Raw genomic sequence first — 15,548 nt, forward strand, 5'->3', positions numbered from 1 at the left:
CTATATATTGTATTTTATGTTCGAAATCTTCTTAACTTCCATATCACAAAAATATAAAGGTTTATTATGTTATACAGGATATTTACAAAGTTATAACCAATTTTCTATGAAAATCGTAACAAGTTCAACTCCCTGTATAAATAAAAATAAACACCAAATAAACTGGTATAATTAACTTACGTATAAAAATTATTTTAGCAGTATTTTGTATATATCATGTTAACTAATATTTATTTTGCTTAACCTGAATATATACTTTTATATGCATATTGTTTTATTACAATTAAGTTTGAAACATCTGAATAGTTTTGCTTCCCTTCCCCTTCCCTTAATAAAAATATTTTCTATCAAACAAACAACAAACACTAAAATATCAAAATAGCGTGTACCAAAATATAAAGTCACAGGTCACCGCGCACGCTTAATAATGACGTAACTGGCTTGATGAAGTTTAATTCGCGTGTACCTAACTTTTTTATTTGCGTACACGTCAGCGTGTACCTAGACACAGCGGTCTCAAGTACACTTCTGACTTCGCGTCAAAAAAAACTGGTACGGTACAACTTTTATATTTTTTTTTCTCTGATTCTGGCTTTGATTTAGAACTAGAACCTTTAGCCACGTAATTGTATAACTTATCACTAAGTCAGGGGAGTAATATGTGTAGTGTGTGTGTTGAGTAAGTGTCTTGTTACTTTGCAAAGTCGACGTCATTGTCTTTGCAATGCAAAGAGACGCTAATTGTTTCCGAACGTCTGCGGTCCCTCCGGTGAGTACCGATCCCACAAGGACAGAAACTATTTTCCATTTATTAATTTATAATAAATGAAAAATTTCTGCCCCTGGTAACTTTTATATAATTAACCGAAAATCGTGTTTTTCAAGTTGTGTAGTTGATCTTGTCACAAAAGTGTCATTCTAATTTCTAGGGCAACGTTGCCAGTTCAACGAAAATATTATATCAAACTAGGTAAAAACGGGGCTGATCGACAGACCGCATTTTTTAATATAATAAAAACTAAAACAATGGTAATTTTCCGTCATCTCAACTAAGTATCCATACATTGATTCGTGTTTTATTAAAATTTATGAAAATATTTCAATTCAAAAATAAATGACAGATATAAATCTTGACATGACTTTAAATTATTATGTTTAATGTCAAATCGAGATGTGTGATTGGTTCCTCATCGTAAATTGTAGAACAAAACTGCATTAAGTTGTGTAGAATAAATAAAACACACTGGAAAAATTAAAAATTAAATTTGAAATTAATACAAAATGAATAACTTTTACAGTGAACAAGTATGGAATTTAAATATATGTATTACAATTCACTGACCAACTGTTTGCTAGAACAAACTATTAATATATCTACGTCATACGTCTTTGGTTACGTCATAGGTCTTTGGTGTAACGTAACCAGAGATATGTAAAGAAAATCTTTGAACGTAACCCAGTGATCCCACATCACTGGGTGTAACGCAAGGTTCATAAATAGACATTGGTATTATATATTGGTATATAGACCTTGGTATATAAAGACCGCGTCCCACCATCAAATAATTTGATCAAACTTGACAGTTACGGCCGGTTTCACAATCTGTGGTTAACCCTAGCGGTCAACTAACCTTTACCCACAGTCTAACTGACAGTTGCTGTTTCACCACCACAGATTCAATCATGGTTAGTTGACCGTAAGTTTTGTTTTATTTTTCTTATGTTGGTAGGAAATTATGGACAATGATCACCAGAAATAACATTTTTATGGAAGAATTATCAAATCAGCTGATCAGTCAGATGAGTTTAGATTGATTTTTATTAGGATAAATTCAATAAATTGTTATATTGCTTTATGACTATTAATTTGTTATATATATTTTTTAAGGATTTTATATTTAGTTGTGGAGTTTATTTTGCAGATTAAGGAAATGTAAATGTGTGTATATGTGTGGTTAGGATATTCAGTCAGACTTGTGGTTGATTTGCATAATCATATTTTTGATGTTGATTCTTGCTACCTTGCTTTATTAACATACCTCCTATGGGATTAATAAAATTTGATACATGATGGTTGCATCTTAGATTTTGGACCATAAAAATTACTATGCAAAACTTTTTTGAAGTATCTTTTTTTCGTAAAATTAATATTAAAAATGCTTCCCATACGTGGCCAACTAAAGTACACACACTGTATATTATATGCACATTATACATTTTAAGTTTTGTTTAAGAATAATATTTGTTTTGAGGTCTTTCGCCAATATTGTTAAAATTAAATTGTTAATATAAAAACGTAGCAAGCAAGAGACTATAGTATGTATTAATAATTACCCCAGGAAGCAAATCATTTAAAAATCGAACAATTATTGGCCGCCGAAATGCTAAACGCATTTAAGTACATCATATAAATTCATATCTGTAATTAATAATTTACGTGTATACACTCTGTCCTGTCAATAAAACGAAATTAGGTTAGGATAACCTCTGGTTAAGAGCTTAACCATCACTCCAAGCTCTGGTTAAAAATTCTGTCGGTTAACCACAACTTCGCCGTTGACCTGATATTGTGAAACACATATTTCGGGGTAACTTCTGGTTATCTCTTAACCACAAGTTAACTTCGACTTGTGAAACCGGCCGTTAGTGACACAAAGTGACAGTTAGTGACGTCACATCCTGAGTGTTCATTGTGGATAATAATGAAAAATTTTAATTTTAAATAAAGTACAAACAAGTTAGACAACTCAATACAAAAAATTTGATCAAACTAGACTGATAATGAGAGCACAGATTTTTAGAATTTCAAAAAAACTGCAATTGTGACGTCACTTTGACGTACTTCCGCAGTTTGCTCAAACTGTTTGATCAAATTATTTGATGGTGAGACGCGGCCTTCATGGTATAGGGACCTTGGGTGTAACGTATGACGAAGACGTATGGCGTAGATATTATGCGACACATGACAGAAGCTCGAAACAAATGACAATCGATGAAAAGCCCTATTCTGACTAGAGATATGTAACACAAACCATACATACTCATAGACGTTTCACGTAAATTGTCAAGGTCAAGACAGCAAATTAGCTACCATTCCAATCCAGAGATGTCGCTGTCAGTCAATTCTCTTGTCATATTTAACAACTGACAGTTGACAATTAAATTAATTTGTTATTTACTTTTTGTTTTACAGTTTGTGGCTTAAATATTTTATGGTGTTACGTGGTGTTTTATGGTGGTGTTACGTTTTTAATTAGATTTAATCACAATTTTAATTAATTGTATTAACCTCCTCTCCGTTTTTGTGAGTAGAATTTTTAGTTTACATTGATCATCCCGTGTTGTGTTTCTCCACATTTAAAAAACAATATAATAGATCCTGAAACAGTTTATTCCAATAGACAAGTGTGTCATCAAAATTTCGGGCCTATATATTTTTGGAAGTTTGTAAAAGATTATAAGGTATTTATCTAAACAATCATCCTACAAGATTCTTTCAAAAATTTTCATTCAACTCAATATTACATAAAAATATCAGTGCTTTCACGTGACACATGGCAGTAGTGTTTATAGCATTTTGAAAACAAATTGGAACATTTGAAGTTTTCAGTAAAACATTGAATAAAACATTGAATTGTCTTTCTGTTGTTTTAATTTCCTGCGAAATTTCGTCAAAAATCCCGCAAAATTTATAATTTGAAATTCCCACGTAACTAAAATTTGTTAATTTAGTTCCCATTCCAATCAAGAGATGGCGTTAATTCGATCCGAAAGATTAACATGGTCGTGAAACGTCTATGAGTATGTATGGTTTGTGATATGTAAAGAAAATAGATCTGGCTAGTCATATGCTACTCAATGCATCGGGGTGTAACGCCGATATCAAGTACGGTGGTTTAGCTATCTTTGTCTGTCGTGCGAGTGTGAGCGTATCTAAAAAGAGGTGGGAGTAACGGAACGACAGTGGCTGCGTTCACCAGAAATAATCGGTTTAAGTTTCAACTAAACAGCTATGTTGCAGCGCTTTAAAACTACGTTTAGTCTGGTGAATGGTATTTTTCCGTTTGACACTTTCATAGTTGGTTTTTTTGTGTTCCCACCTGTTCTATGTATGAACCTAACCTAAAACGAGATTCGTTGTTTTTGTTGATTTATTATACTTATCGTTCAACGATAAATTGGACGTATCTTAAACAAATTTAATTCAAAAATGGATAATATACTACCTTTATTGATGTTTGAGAATGAAATGAACAAGAAATAATTTTTGGTGCTGCTGGCTGTGCTGGACTTGGCAGAGCAGAACCATTGGATGACCCACAATAAATAAATAATAATTATCACGTAAATATGAATTATGTTGAAAATATTGTTCATTATACACAGATTTACAATTTCGTGAGCATATCCAATTATGTATCTCCTAAGTTTCAATTACTTTATAATTAAAATCATTGTAAAATATATATTTTCAAATAATCGCGCCATTACAATATATTTCTTAAACACGTTCAATATTGAAGTGATACAAATACTACGTTCAATAAAATGGCGACCGCTTCGTCAACACGTTGAAGTTTAGGCTAAATTGACATGACGTTCACCCGAAAAATCTTAAACAGTTTCAGAGCGCTGACGTAGCGCACTGGTCTGGTGAACGCACCCAGTGACACACAGGCGGCGGCCATCATATGCTAGAGAGAGAAAGTTAAGCGCCGGTAGAGAGAGATGGATAGACCACCGACCAGAACTGCTCCGCGTTACGCTATTTTTCCGAGTTGGCCAAATCTATGAGTACAAGATCTTTGATTCTGACTGACAGTTCATTGGAATCAATGGATGGAAGATGGAATGCCTATGCCATAGCCACCTTTACTTTACAAGCCATGAAGAGAAAAAGGCAACGTCGCAATTTATGACGTCCGTAGTCCGACTTTCGGACTACCGCTTTCGAAACTACGATTTTAAAGTACAAATTCTGGTAAAATTTATAGTATTTTTTGAGTCGAACAAGAAAATATTATTAATTAGAAGTTTGTACAAAAGAATATTAAAAGTAATTCCTTGTAAGTAACGTTTATTATACAAAAAAAACCAATAACAAGAATATAAACGGGATTCATTTTTTTCGAATCCTAAGAAAACTAATAAGTATTTTTGAAAAATTTTAACGCAGAACGAAAGATTACTTTAGGACCGAGGGCCGAAAGTCCCTGAAAACTTCTATGTTTATTTTAATAAGTTACAGGGGTGAAAAATTAAGAAAATTTAGTGTGATTTTTAGTTTCAAATATGTCATTACAAAAAACTTTTAATTCATTCTAAGGGACTTTCTGCCCTCGGTAATAAAGTAATCTTTCATTCTGCGTTTAAATTTTTCAAAAATACTTATTAGTTTTCTCAGGATTAGAAAAAAATGATTACATTTAAAATACAGGCGTCAAAATTTTGCATTTTGTTTCTTTCCACTTAAAGTTTGTCGCACTTAATTAGAAACACCCTGAATTGATAAAGAACAAATCTAGTTGTTAAACATAAGCGAATTAATCAAAAAAACAGAATGTTAAGAAAACCGGAGTCTATAGTTGGGTTTTAATTTCAGTATTTTATAAATGTCCGGTACACCATAAAAATTTAACTGGTTAGCAACAATATTATTACAGCTGTATTGTAAAAGAATTAGGCTATAACATATTAAAAAAATCACTTAAATCTGCCAACAGGTTTAGGAAATATAAAAGGCATTAAAAATGACAAAATTTTTAAGTGGACGGATTTCTATATGCACGCAAGTTTACATAAAAATATATTATATTGAACTAAAATCATCTTAATAACATACCTTTTAATGTTCTTTATAATTTGGAGCTCGAAATATTGTAAAAAATTTCAGTGTCTCTGTAAATACAGTGAAAATTATTTAAAAACAAATGAGAACTGTCAGAATTAATCGGTCTACCAATAGATGTTGCCAAATTTCAACTTTATGGCTTGTTAAGTAAAGGTGGCTATGGGTGCATTCAGCAGACGCAATCGCTAACTAATCGATTTGTGATTTACATGCTAAATGTCACAATTTATGTGGCATTCAGCAGAAAATCACTAATCGATTAGTTAGCGATTGTGTCTGCTGAATGCACCCTATGCCTATGCCTATGTCAGTGTCAGTGTCAGTAAAATATCATATTTTGATTTTGATTGTTTATTATTTGTGGGGTTGTGCTGTGCTGTGTTCACAGTTCACTGCACAGATCACCTACCTCCTCTAGATGTTTCACGATAACGCTTTGGTTAAATATGAAAAACAGCGCTCCATGCCGCTTGTATCGGAACTAATTTCAAGCGGGAATTTCAAAATGTAATTTTAGTGGGAAGAAAATGTTAGGTTAAAATATTTGTATAGTTGAAAAAAAAATAATTTGGTTTTAAAATATGCAAATTATTTTTAATTTCAAATATACAAAATACCATTTGGAAAAAAATAAGACATGACAACGTATTTTTATTTATTTATTTAATACCAGCAAAACCACTTTGTATATACTTTTTTACAAATCGTATCTTTACAAATGAAATTATTAATAGTTATCTTCCAAATACTTCTACAAAAGGGTATCTCAAATGATTGAAACATGTGTGCATCTCTATTTGTTGAAGGACTTTCAACTAAAACAAAAAATTAATATAATTGATTTGATAATAACCATATTCATTTCACGTAAAATAATTTGTATTAATTTATATAATATATTTTCTGTAGGGGTTACATTCGTTTGCTTCCCTACACCACTAACTGTGTTACTTGTTCTCTAATAACAAATACTTGTTGAACTCACCATGCAAATGTAAGCTAGGAATTTGATCTTCCTAGGGATCTTCAAATCACATTCGTTTTGTTTCAAAAACTGTATTTGAATCTATTTTATCTAAATCAGGATTTTTTATTATTGCTAACAATGAGATAAACATTTTTACTGACAGACATAAAGATAAAAGATAAAGGCATACTGACACTGACAATGGTGACAATTGACAAATTATAATTGTTGAATACCCAGTAAAAATAAGCAACGGCAAATCTAGGGGATTTTTGTTATTGTATGATGTAGTTGGAAACAATGTTATATAAGTGTCAGATGTCAACTGTAAGTAAAAATAAGTGTCAAGGAAAAATAAATGTTGATTTTGATGTTTAAGTTATTTGTAGAATTATTGAGTTTTCTTTTAAAATAAAACTGACTAGAAGTACTTCGGTGTTTAATTAACATCCACGCAATTCTGCAAAACATCAGGTTATGGGCCCAGATCACTTGTTTCGTGAGTATTTCGCCAGTAAAAAAGTCAGTGTTGAAGAGCCTGTGTCGGTAGTTTGCCGCGGCCAACGAAAATAAAAAAAAGAAAAGCTGAAAAAAAGGTGAAAAAGAAGCTCGAGTATATATACATAAAAAAAGAAAAACATAAATCCGAAAAATGGAAAATTCATCGGCTGCGTTGAAACTTAGTGGTGGTGACAACTGGGTAGCCTGGAAATTTCAAACAAGGGTAGTGCTAAAAAGCCGTGGTTATTATGACATAGTAATAGGAAAGTCTGTGAGACCGAGCACTACTGGAGATGACCAAAAGAAATGGGATGCTAGTGATTCAAAAGCACAAGAATTTATAGTAACCAGAATAGAGCAAGGCCCTATGACACACATTTTATCCTGTGAGACCTCGAAAGATATGTGGACAAAGTTGAAGTCTGTCTACGACAAAGAGTCAGAGGTGAGCATTCATTTAATGCAACAAAAGTTTTTTCTCTTGGAGTTTTCATCAGGTAAAAATGTTGCCTCATTCATATCACAGCTTGAAGAGATAAAAAATAAGCTAAAGCAAGCTGGTGAAGAGCTGTCCGATAAAATGATCATGACAAAAATACTTATGGCATTGCCAGAGGAATATAAGCATTTTCGATCCGCATGGGAATCCGTACCATCTGATAAACAAACCCTAGATGAACTTACATCAAGACTACTTATCGAAGAAGAAAGAAGTAAGTCAGCACAGGGCAGCACAGCATTGGCGATGAAAAGTGATACAAGCAGAGAATTTAAAGGGCAAAAGAAAACCAGATTAAAGTGCCATTTTTGTGGCAGAGGTGGCCATATTGCGAAAAATTGCTTTTTCAAGAAGAAAGAGAGAGATAATAATAGCCAGAAAGACATAAAAGTATGCAGTCAATGTAAAAGACGAGGACACAACTTACAAGAGTGTTGGTTTAATAAAAATAAAAATGAAAAACAACAGACAAGCAGAGAAGAAAATAAAATTGACAGTAATGCATTCATGGTATATACTGGGAGTAAGAAAAATAAAAATGAATGGTGCTTGGACACAGGAGCTAGCGAACATATGTGCTGGAATCAAGATCTGTTTGAAGAATTGATAGAGATAAGCTATAAAAAACAAGTAAAAGTCGGAAATGGAGAAAAATTACCAGTTAAAGGTATTGGAAAAATAACTCTATGGGCATTTAATGGTAAGAAATTTATAAAGTCAACCCTGTCAGATGTATTATTTGTGCCAGATTTACAATTTAATTTATTCTCAGCTGGATGTGCCTTAGATAAAGGTTATAAGATGTTTTCAAAAAATGAAAAATGTGAATTTTATAATGACAAAGGAGAAATAAGAGCATTGGCAACACGGGATAACAAATTATACAAAATGTTATTCTCACAAGAACAAAACACTGAAACCTTTGCAAATATTTTAATTTCGGAACGCACCCCTAACGAAAACTTGTCTGATGGTCAAGTTCAAGAAAACAGCTGTTTAGTAGATGTATTTTTATCAGAGTGTAATTCTGCAAAAACAACAGAAAGTTTGAGAGTTTGGCACTGCAGACTAGCACATCAAAATACTACATATGTGAGAAACTTTTTAAGGCAAAATAACATTGATTTTATAGACGAAAAATTCGTGTGTGAACAGTGTTTAACAGGTAAACAACACAGAATACCATTCAAGTTAAGTGAATCAAGAGCAAGTGAGCCATTACAATTAGTGCATACAGACGTATGTGGCCCTATGGAAGAAGAGTCTTTAGGGGGAAATAGGTATTTCCTGTTGTTAAAGGATGACTATACAAATTATAGGTACGCGTATTTCATGAAAAATAAATCAGAAGTTAAGAAACACCTTAAAAATTTTATATCATTAGCCGAGAGAGAGACAGGCTGCAAGATGAAAAATTTACGATCAGATAACGGTTTAGAGTTTATGAACCAAGAAATAAAGGAGATGCTTGACTATCAAGGTATAAAACATCAGAGATCAGTAGTGTATACGCCTCAGCAGAACGGTAGGGCTGAGAGGGAAAATAGAACCCTAGTTGAATCAGCCCGAACTATGATACAAGGGCAAAAGTTGAATAAAAACTTGTGGGCAGAGGCCATACATACAGCAGTGTATGTTTTAAACCGAACAGGCCCTAGTAGCATAAAAAATGTGACACCTTATGAATTATGGTACAAAAAGAAAGTCAATAATATTTCTACACTCAAGAGTTTTGGTTCTAGAGTATCAGTGCATGTCCCAAAAGAGAAGAGATTAAAATGTGTGTGTGTGTGTGTTCACAAAGAGGGGATGGCATTAGATAAACTTTTTGCCACAGATATTTGAAAGTTGAAGATTGAAGATGTCATATTAAATTTTTATTTTAGAATCTTTAAGAAATTGTATGATAATATCATTAATAGTTTTGGTATTGAAGCTTAGTAGATGTGAAATATTCAGCGGTAAACTTACATTCCGCTCCTGAAGTCTAGCAATTAGTGCTTTCGTATGGTTTTTATTAAGTTCACAATTAAAGATTATATGATTTAAATCTGCAGTAGAGTAGTTATCACATGAACAGAGAGAGTTGATACGCATTCCTATTTTAGCTAAATGTGCAGGAAAATTGCCATGGTTTAATCTTAAGCGACTTAGGGATGTGGAATAAAATCGAGTAACGTGATAATCAAATATATGTGGGATATTTTGCGGAAGTTGTGGGTGTATGTTAGTGTATGGATTCCTCGAAGTTTGTACAAACTTAAGCCAAATAGTTTCCCATTTTTTTCTTAATTTTTTATGCAATTCGGGAATGTAATCGCTGGAGATTGTTAAATCTACTATTTCATTTAAAGTTGCTGAATTCTTTGCCATTTCATCCACTATCTCATTTTCTTTGATTCCGGCATGTCCTTTTACCCAGATAAAGACCAAGTCACTGCTATTATTTTTAAATCGAGCGATTGTCTTTCTAATATGGCATAACAACTCATTGTTGTGTTTTTTGGTTATTGGTTGCGATATTGCCTCAAGAGCAGATAAAGAATCTGATAGTATAACCGTGTCTCCAAAGTTCTGTTCAACCGCGTAAGTTAGGGCTCTTTCAATAGCATAAAGTTCGGCAGTGAAGATAGATGTACATTTAGGTAGTCTAAAAGAATTACCACTTTTTATATTAGAAACATAATAAGCGCTACCTACACTATTACATGTTTTTGAACCATCTGTATAGATGTATTTATAATTAGAAAATTCAGATAAGATTAATTTTACAATTTTATTGTTTTGGCATGGTAAGTTTCTGTATGTAGGTTTTATGATCTTTGGAAAGATTGCGATTTCCTCAATAGAAAGGTTATATATGGGTAATATTTGTTTAGTGTTAATGCTAAAGTTGTTAGTTTCTAGATAAGCATCTGTAAGAGGGGGAGAAGTTTTAATTCTCCAATAAGAATTTGTTAAGTTATATTCAGTGAGACTGTTAATTTTACTTAATAATTTATGTGAGTCTAAAGTCCTGGTCTTTAATAGAAACTTATTAGACAAGAATTCTCTTCTAAAGTTTAGAGGAGGTTCCTGCGCTTCTGCTAGAATTGCAGCACATGGCGTTGACTTAAACGCACTAATACATATACGTATTGCCTTATACTGAATATGATCGATTTTTGATAAATTAGATTTTGACGATGAACCATATAAAAAGCATCCATAATCAATGATTGACCGAATATACGATTTATAGAACATTAATGCTATCTTTGGGTCGGCACCCCATCTAGCTTTACATATGCAACGAAGCATGTTTAAACCTTTTTCGCATTTGTTGATAATGTGATTCACATGGAGTGTCCAGGTTAGTTTTTTGTCCAAAACCACGCCCAGATACTTATGGTGAGAGGATACATTAATATCAACATTACTTAAATTTATACTGGTAGGGGAACTTAACCTATGTCTAGTGAAAAAGGTGATGCTAGATTTCTCAGGGGATAACGTGAAATTAAAAGCCATAGACCATCTTTTTACACATTGCATTATCAGTTCCAAATCGCATAAACACTCACTATATGATTTACGGCTGCTGTATATACAGAAATCGTCTGCATACTGAATGATTTTAATTGTATTATTTGTTTCATTTAACATGTCATGCAATTCTGCAGTATAGATATTAAAAAGTACTGGACTTAGGACTGAACCTTGCGGAATTCCGACTGATAATAATCGAGGGCCGTAAATGTGATTTTCTGAATCTCGAATGAAAACTTCTCTGTCCCTATACAAATCTGTGATTCTTTGTGCGAATTTATAATTTAGACCGTATTTTATGAGCTGTACAGTTAGAATATCAATATCCAGAGTATCATAAGCCCCTTTAATATCTAAAAACAAGCATGCCGTTATAAGATTAACGGAAAGTGCATTCTGAATGTCGGAAACTAAGTGAGCTAATGCTTCAGAGGTGCCTTTGCCTCTGCGATATCCAAACTGATTAATAGGTAATAAACAATTACTTTCAAAATGCAATTCCATTCTTAATTTGATAATTCTCTCAAATGTTTTTGTAATGCATGATATTAATGAAATGGGTCTGTAAGAGTTAGGTAGACTTAAATTTTTGTTGGGTTTAGCAAGTAAGCAAATTACAGTTTTTTTTAAACTTTGGTCATATAAACCTTGCAACCACCAACTATTAAAAATATTTAAAAGAATGTCTTTAGCAATTGCAGGCAAGTATTCAATCATTTTATATGTAATGCTATCAAAACCCGGTGCTGTACTTTTAGATTGTTTGATTGCTAATCGTAATTCCTCCAAACTGATAGGCATATAAAATGATTCATTGCATGCTACATTACTATTGAATTTACTGAAGTCGATTTTATTTGATGCAAATTTGGGAATAAAAAACTCAAAAAAATCGTCCACCATATCAGCTGATATACTGCCCGATCCCGTTGAGTCTTTGTTTGATATTTTTTTTATAAATTGCCAAATTTTAGTAGGGTGCGTGTTTTTATTAATACTGCTTATGAAAGATATCCAGCTGTCTCGAGCTTTTTTAGAAAATAGTAATTTAGTTTGACTAGCTACATTTTGGTATTGACAATAGTTTGTATAGTTTGAGACACGTTTATACTGGTTCAGGGCTTCTTTTCTGCGACGAAACATATCATAGCATTCGGTATCCCACCATATTGGACGTTGAGTTACTTGTTGTCTTGCTCTTTTTAGGGGAATAGTTGCGGATGCTGCTTTTGAGACCTTTTCCATAAAAATAGAGAAGCTTAGTAGATTGGAGTTTAGATTTTGGTTTGTACTAATTAACGAATTTTCCAGTATAGTGGAGTATGCAGACCAATCAGCTAATTTATCATTCCATTTAGATGCTGGATTTTTATTTATTATAACTCTATCCCTAATAATTTCAAATTTGATTAAACAATGATCTGAACCTAACGCATCTGGTACGACATCCCATACACAACAATCACTAGCCAAACTAGCAGAGCAAAATGTAATGTCTACCGCCGAAGGTAGCTCTTCTGGACGAGAAATTCTAGTTGGTTTACCATTATTGAGAACAACATAGTTATTATCATCTAAGGCTTCTACTAATTGATTACCACAAGCTTTATTAATATGAGATCCCCAAAGTGTATGATGGCTGTTAAAATCGCCACAGAAAATAACAGGAGAATTAAATTGCCGAAAGATATTTGACCAATCTGATTTAGAAACATTTAATTTAGGTGGTTTATACACCGATACTAGTATGATATTTAAGGACGGAAATTTAACTGCGCAAAGTTCTAAATCTTTTTTATATGCAAAAGTAATAGGAAAATTGATAAATTTAATGTCTTGGCGAACTGCAATGGCAACACCGCCAAAGCCATTTGCACGATCCTGTCGGATAATCTTATACCCTTTTAGTTTAAAAGAATGGTTTGGTTTTTTAAAGGTTTCTGATAAAGCTATAATATCTACAGGATTATTGTGTAAAAAATTTAATAAACTTGGATGGTTTTTAGAGAAAGAACGAATATTCCATTGGATAACTTTAATGTTTTTACTATTGAGTGTACTTATCTTATTAGTGGATTGAATCATCAGAACAAGATTCAATATCCATTTCTGGAATTAGATTTGAAGAACTTAATATAGAGGAGATCATATTTCTAATATTTTCTTCTAAATTGTAATTTGTTGCGGATGAATCTGAATTAACTACTTGTTTAACTACGGTTATTATCTGACTTGTTAGTTTTTCCTTATATTGGATAAAGCCATCTCTGTGAGGATTTGGTATGATGGGATTATGTGAAGATTTGGTTTTTTTTGTTTGAAAATGGGAAGAAGTAGGCAGAGACTGAGAAATAGGTGGAGACTCCGGAGCAGATGGTTTACGTTTTTTCACTTGTCTTTTGGGTGAAGTATTTCGAACATTGGGTTTACGTAGCAAAAAGCTAGAATTTGGAGTTTGGGACGTACTAGGGAGTGGCAGAGAGGGAAAATTAGTGGAATTATTAAGAACTGAAAATCTATTATTTGTAGAAATCTTGGCATAAGATGGATTATCATGCACTCTTTCAGCTTCTTTAAATGTAATATTTTCCCTGGCCATGAGTTGTTTGATATTTTTTTGTTTCTTATATACTGGACAATCTCTGGATGTAGAGCAGTGTTCATTATTTTGGCAATAAATGCAGAATTTTTCGCAAGAAGAGTCTGACGTATGATTTAGGCTAGAACAGTTTCGACAGTGAGAAGATTTGGTTTTACATTGCTTGGCAGAATGTCCATATCGCAAGCAATTAAAACATTGAACAACGGGGAATATATATGGTTCTACAGAGAAATTGCATAAATTAATTTGTATATTTTGAGGAAGTTCATTTCCTACAAATTGCACAATAACCATTTGTCTGTTTACATATGAAATATTACCGTCTTTATCTGTTACCTTTCGTTTCATGCGTTGAACTTGAACCACCTCTTTATTAGATATTATGGCATTTTTTAAATATTCCTCAGAAAAGTATGTGTCAATATTCCTCAACACACCCTTCTTGTGTGTAAAAAATTTGGGTATATACGCTACTAAGTTATTATTTGACATAATTTTATTATCAACTAGATAATTAGCTTTTTCATACGACTTAAAAATAACTTTAACACGATTAAGACCAACCGATTTGATATCAAGGACATCGGATTTTATATAATTGTCAGTCAACAAAACGTGACCAATCCGGATTGGGAAAATTCTTCCCAAATGCTTATCAGTACTCTCAATATATACAAAATATGGACCTTTATCCTCAGTTCTATATCTATTATTTAAATCTATAAAATTATTTACATACCTATCCTCCTCTGCATCCTTCTTTTCGGGTGGCGAAGTGCCACCCGAGGTCTCATCCATTATATATTTTTTTAATTACTTACCTAACCTACCTATTATAAACAATATAGAAAATTAACAAAAGGAACACTAATTAACACAATAACACACAATACACCGAGAACTGCTCGTTTGTATCGTTAAAATCAAACTATTAAAATGCGGAGAATAAAAATTCGTGTCCACACTTTGACAATTATTTGACGTTTTGAAAATGTCCCTTGGATCTATCAAGTTTTTTGAGATTAAAATGGGATGCAAAAAATATGCTTGGTTTCTTTATTGGCTACAGTGAGGATGTAAAAGGTTACAAAATATTTGTCCCAGACAAAAATAAAGTTGAAATTCATCGAGATGTCATATTTTTGCCCGAGAAAACCATAGAAATAAAAAATGGGGAGACAGACATGAATAAAAACATACAGATGATATGTGAGGAGATAAAGTCAGAAGAAGATGACAGTGAAGCAGAAGAACCTCAAAATAATAGAGAAGAAAGCAGTGAGAGTGACCTCGAAACTGATAGCAGTGTTGAAGATGTGAATGAAATAGAGCAGGAGCATGGATATGACCTGAGAAGACATATAAAAAGACCCTCAAGATATGATGATTATGTTCTGGATGATGACGAAATGAGTTTGTTGACTTTTAGTGATGATGAAGAACCCCAGACGTATGATGATGCAGTGGCCAGTAGTGAGTGTAAAAATTGGAAGAAAGCTATGCAATCAGAAATAAATGCGTTGCTAGAAAATGAAACATGGGAGTTTGTGCAAAGTAGTGATGGTCAAAAAGTCATTGAGTGCAAGTGGGTGTTCAAGAA

The sequence above is a fragment of the Diabrotica virgifera genome, chromosome 3 (assembly GCF_917563875.1).
Source record: "Diabrotica virgifera virgifera chromosome 3, PGI_DIABVI_V3a".
NCBI classification, from domain to species: Eukaryota; Metazoa; Arthropoda; class Insecta; order Coleoptera; family Chrysomelidae; genus Diabrotica; species Diabrotica virgifera.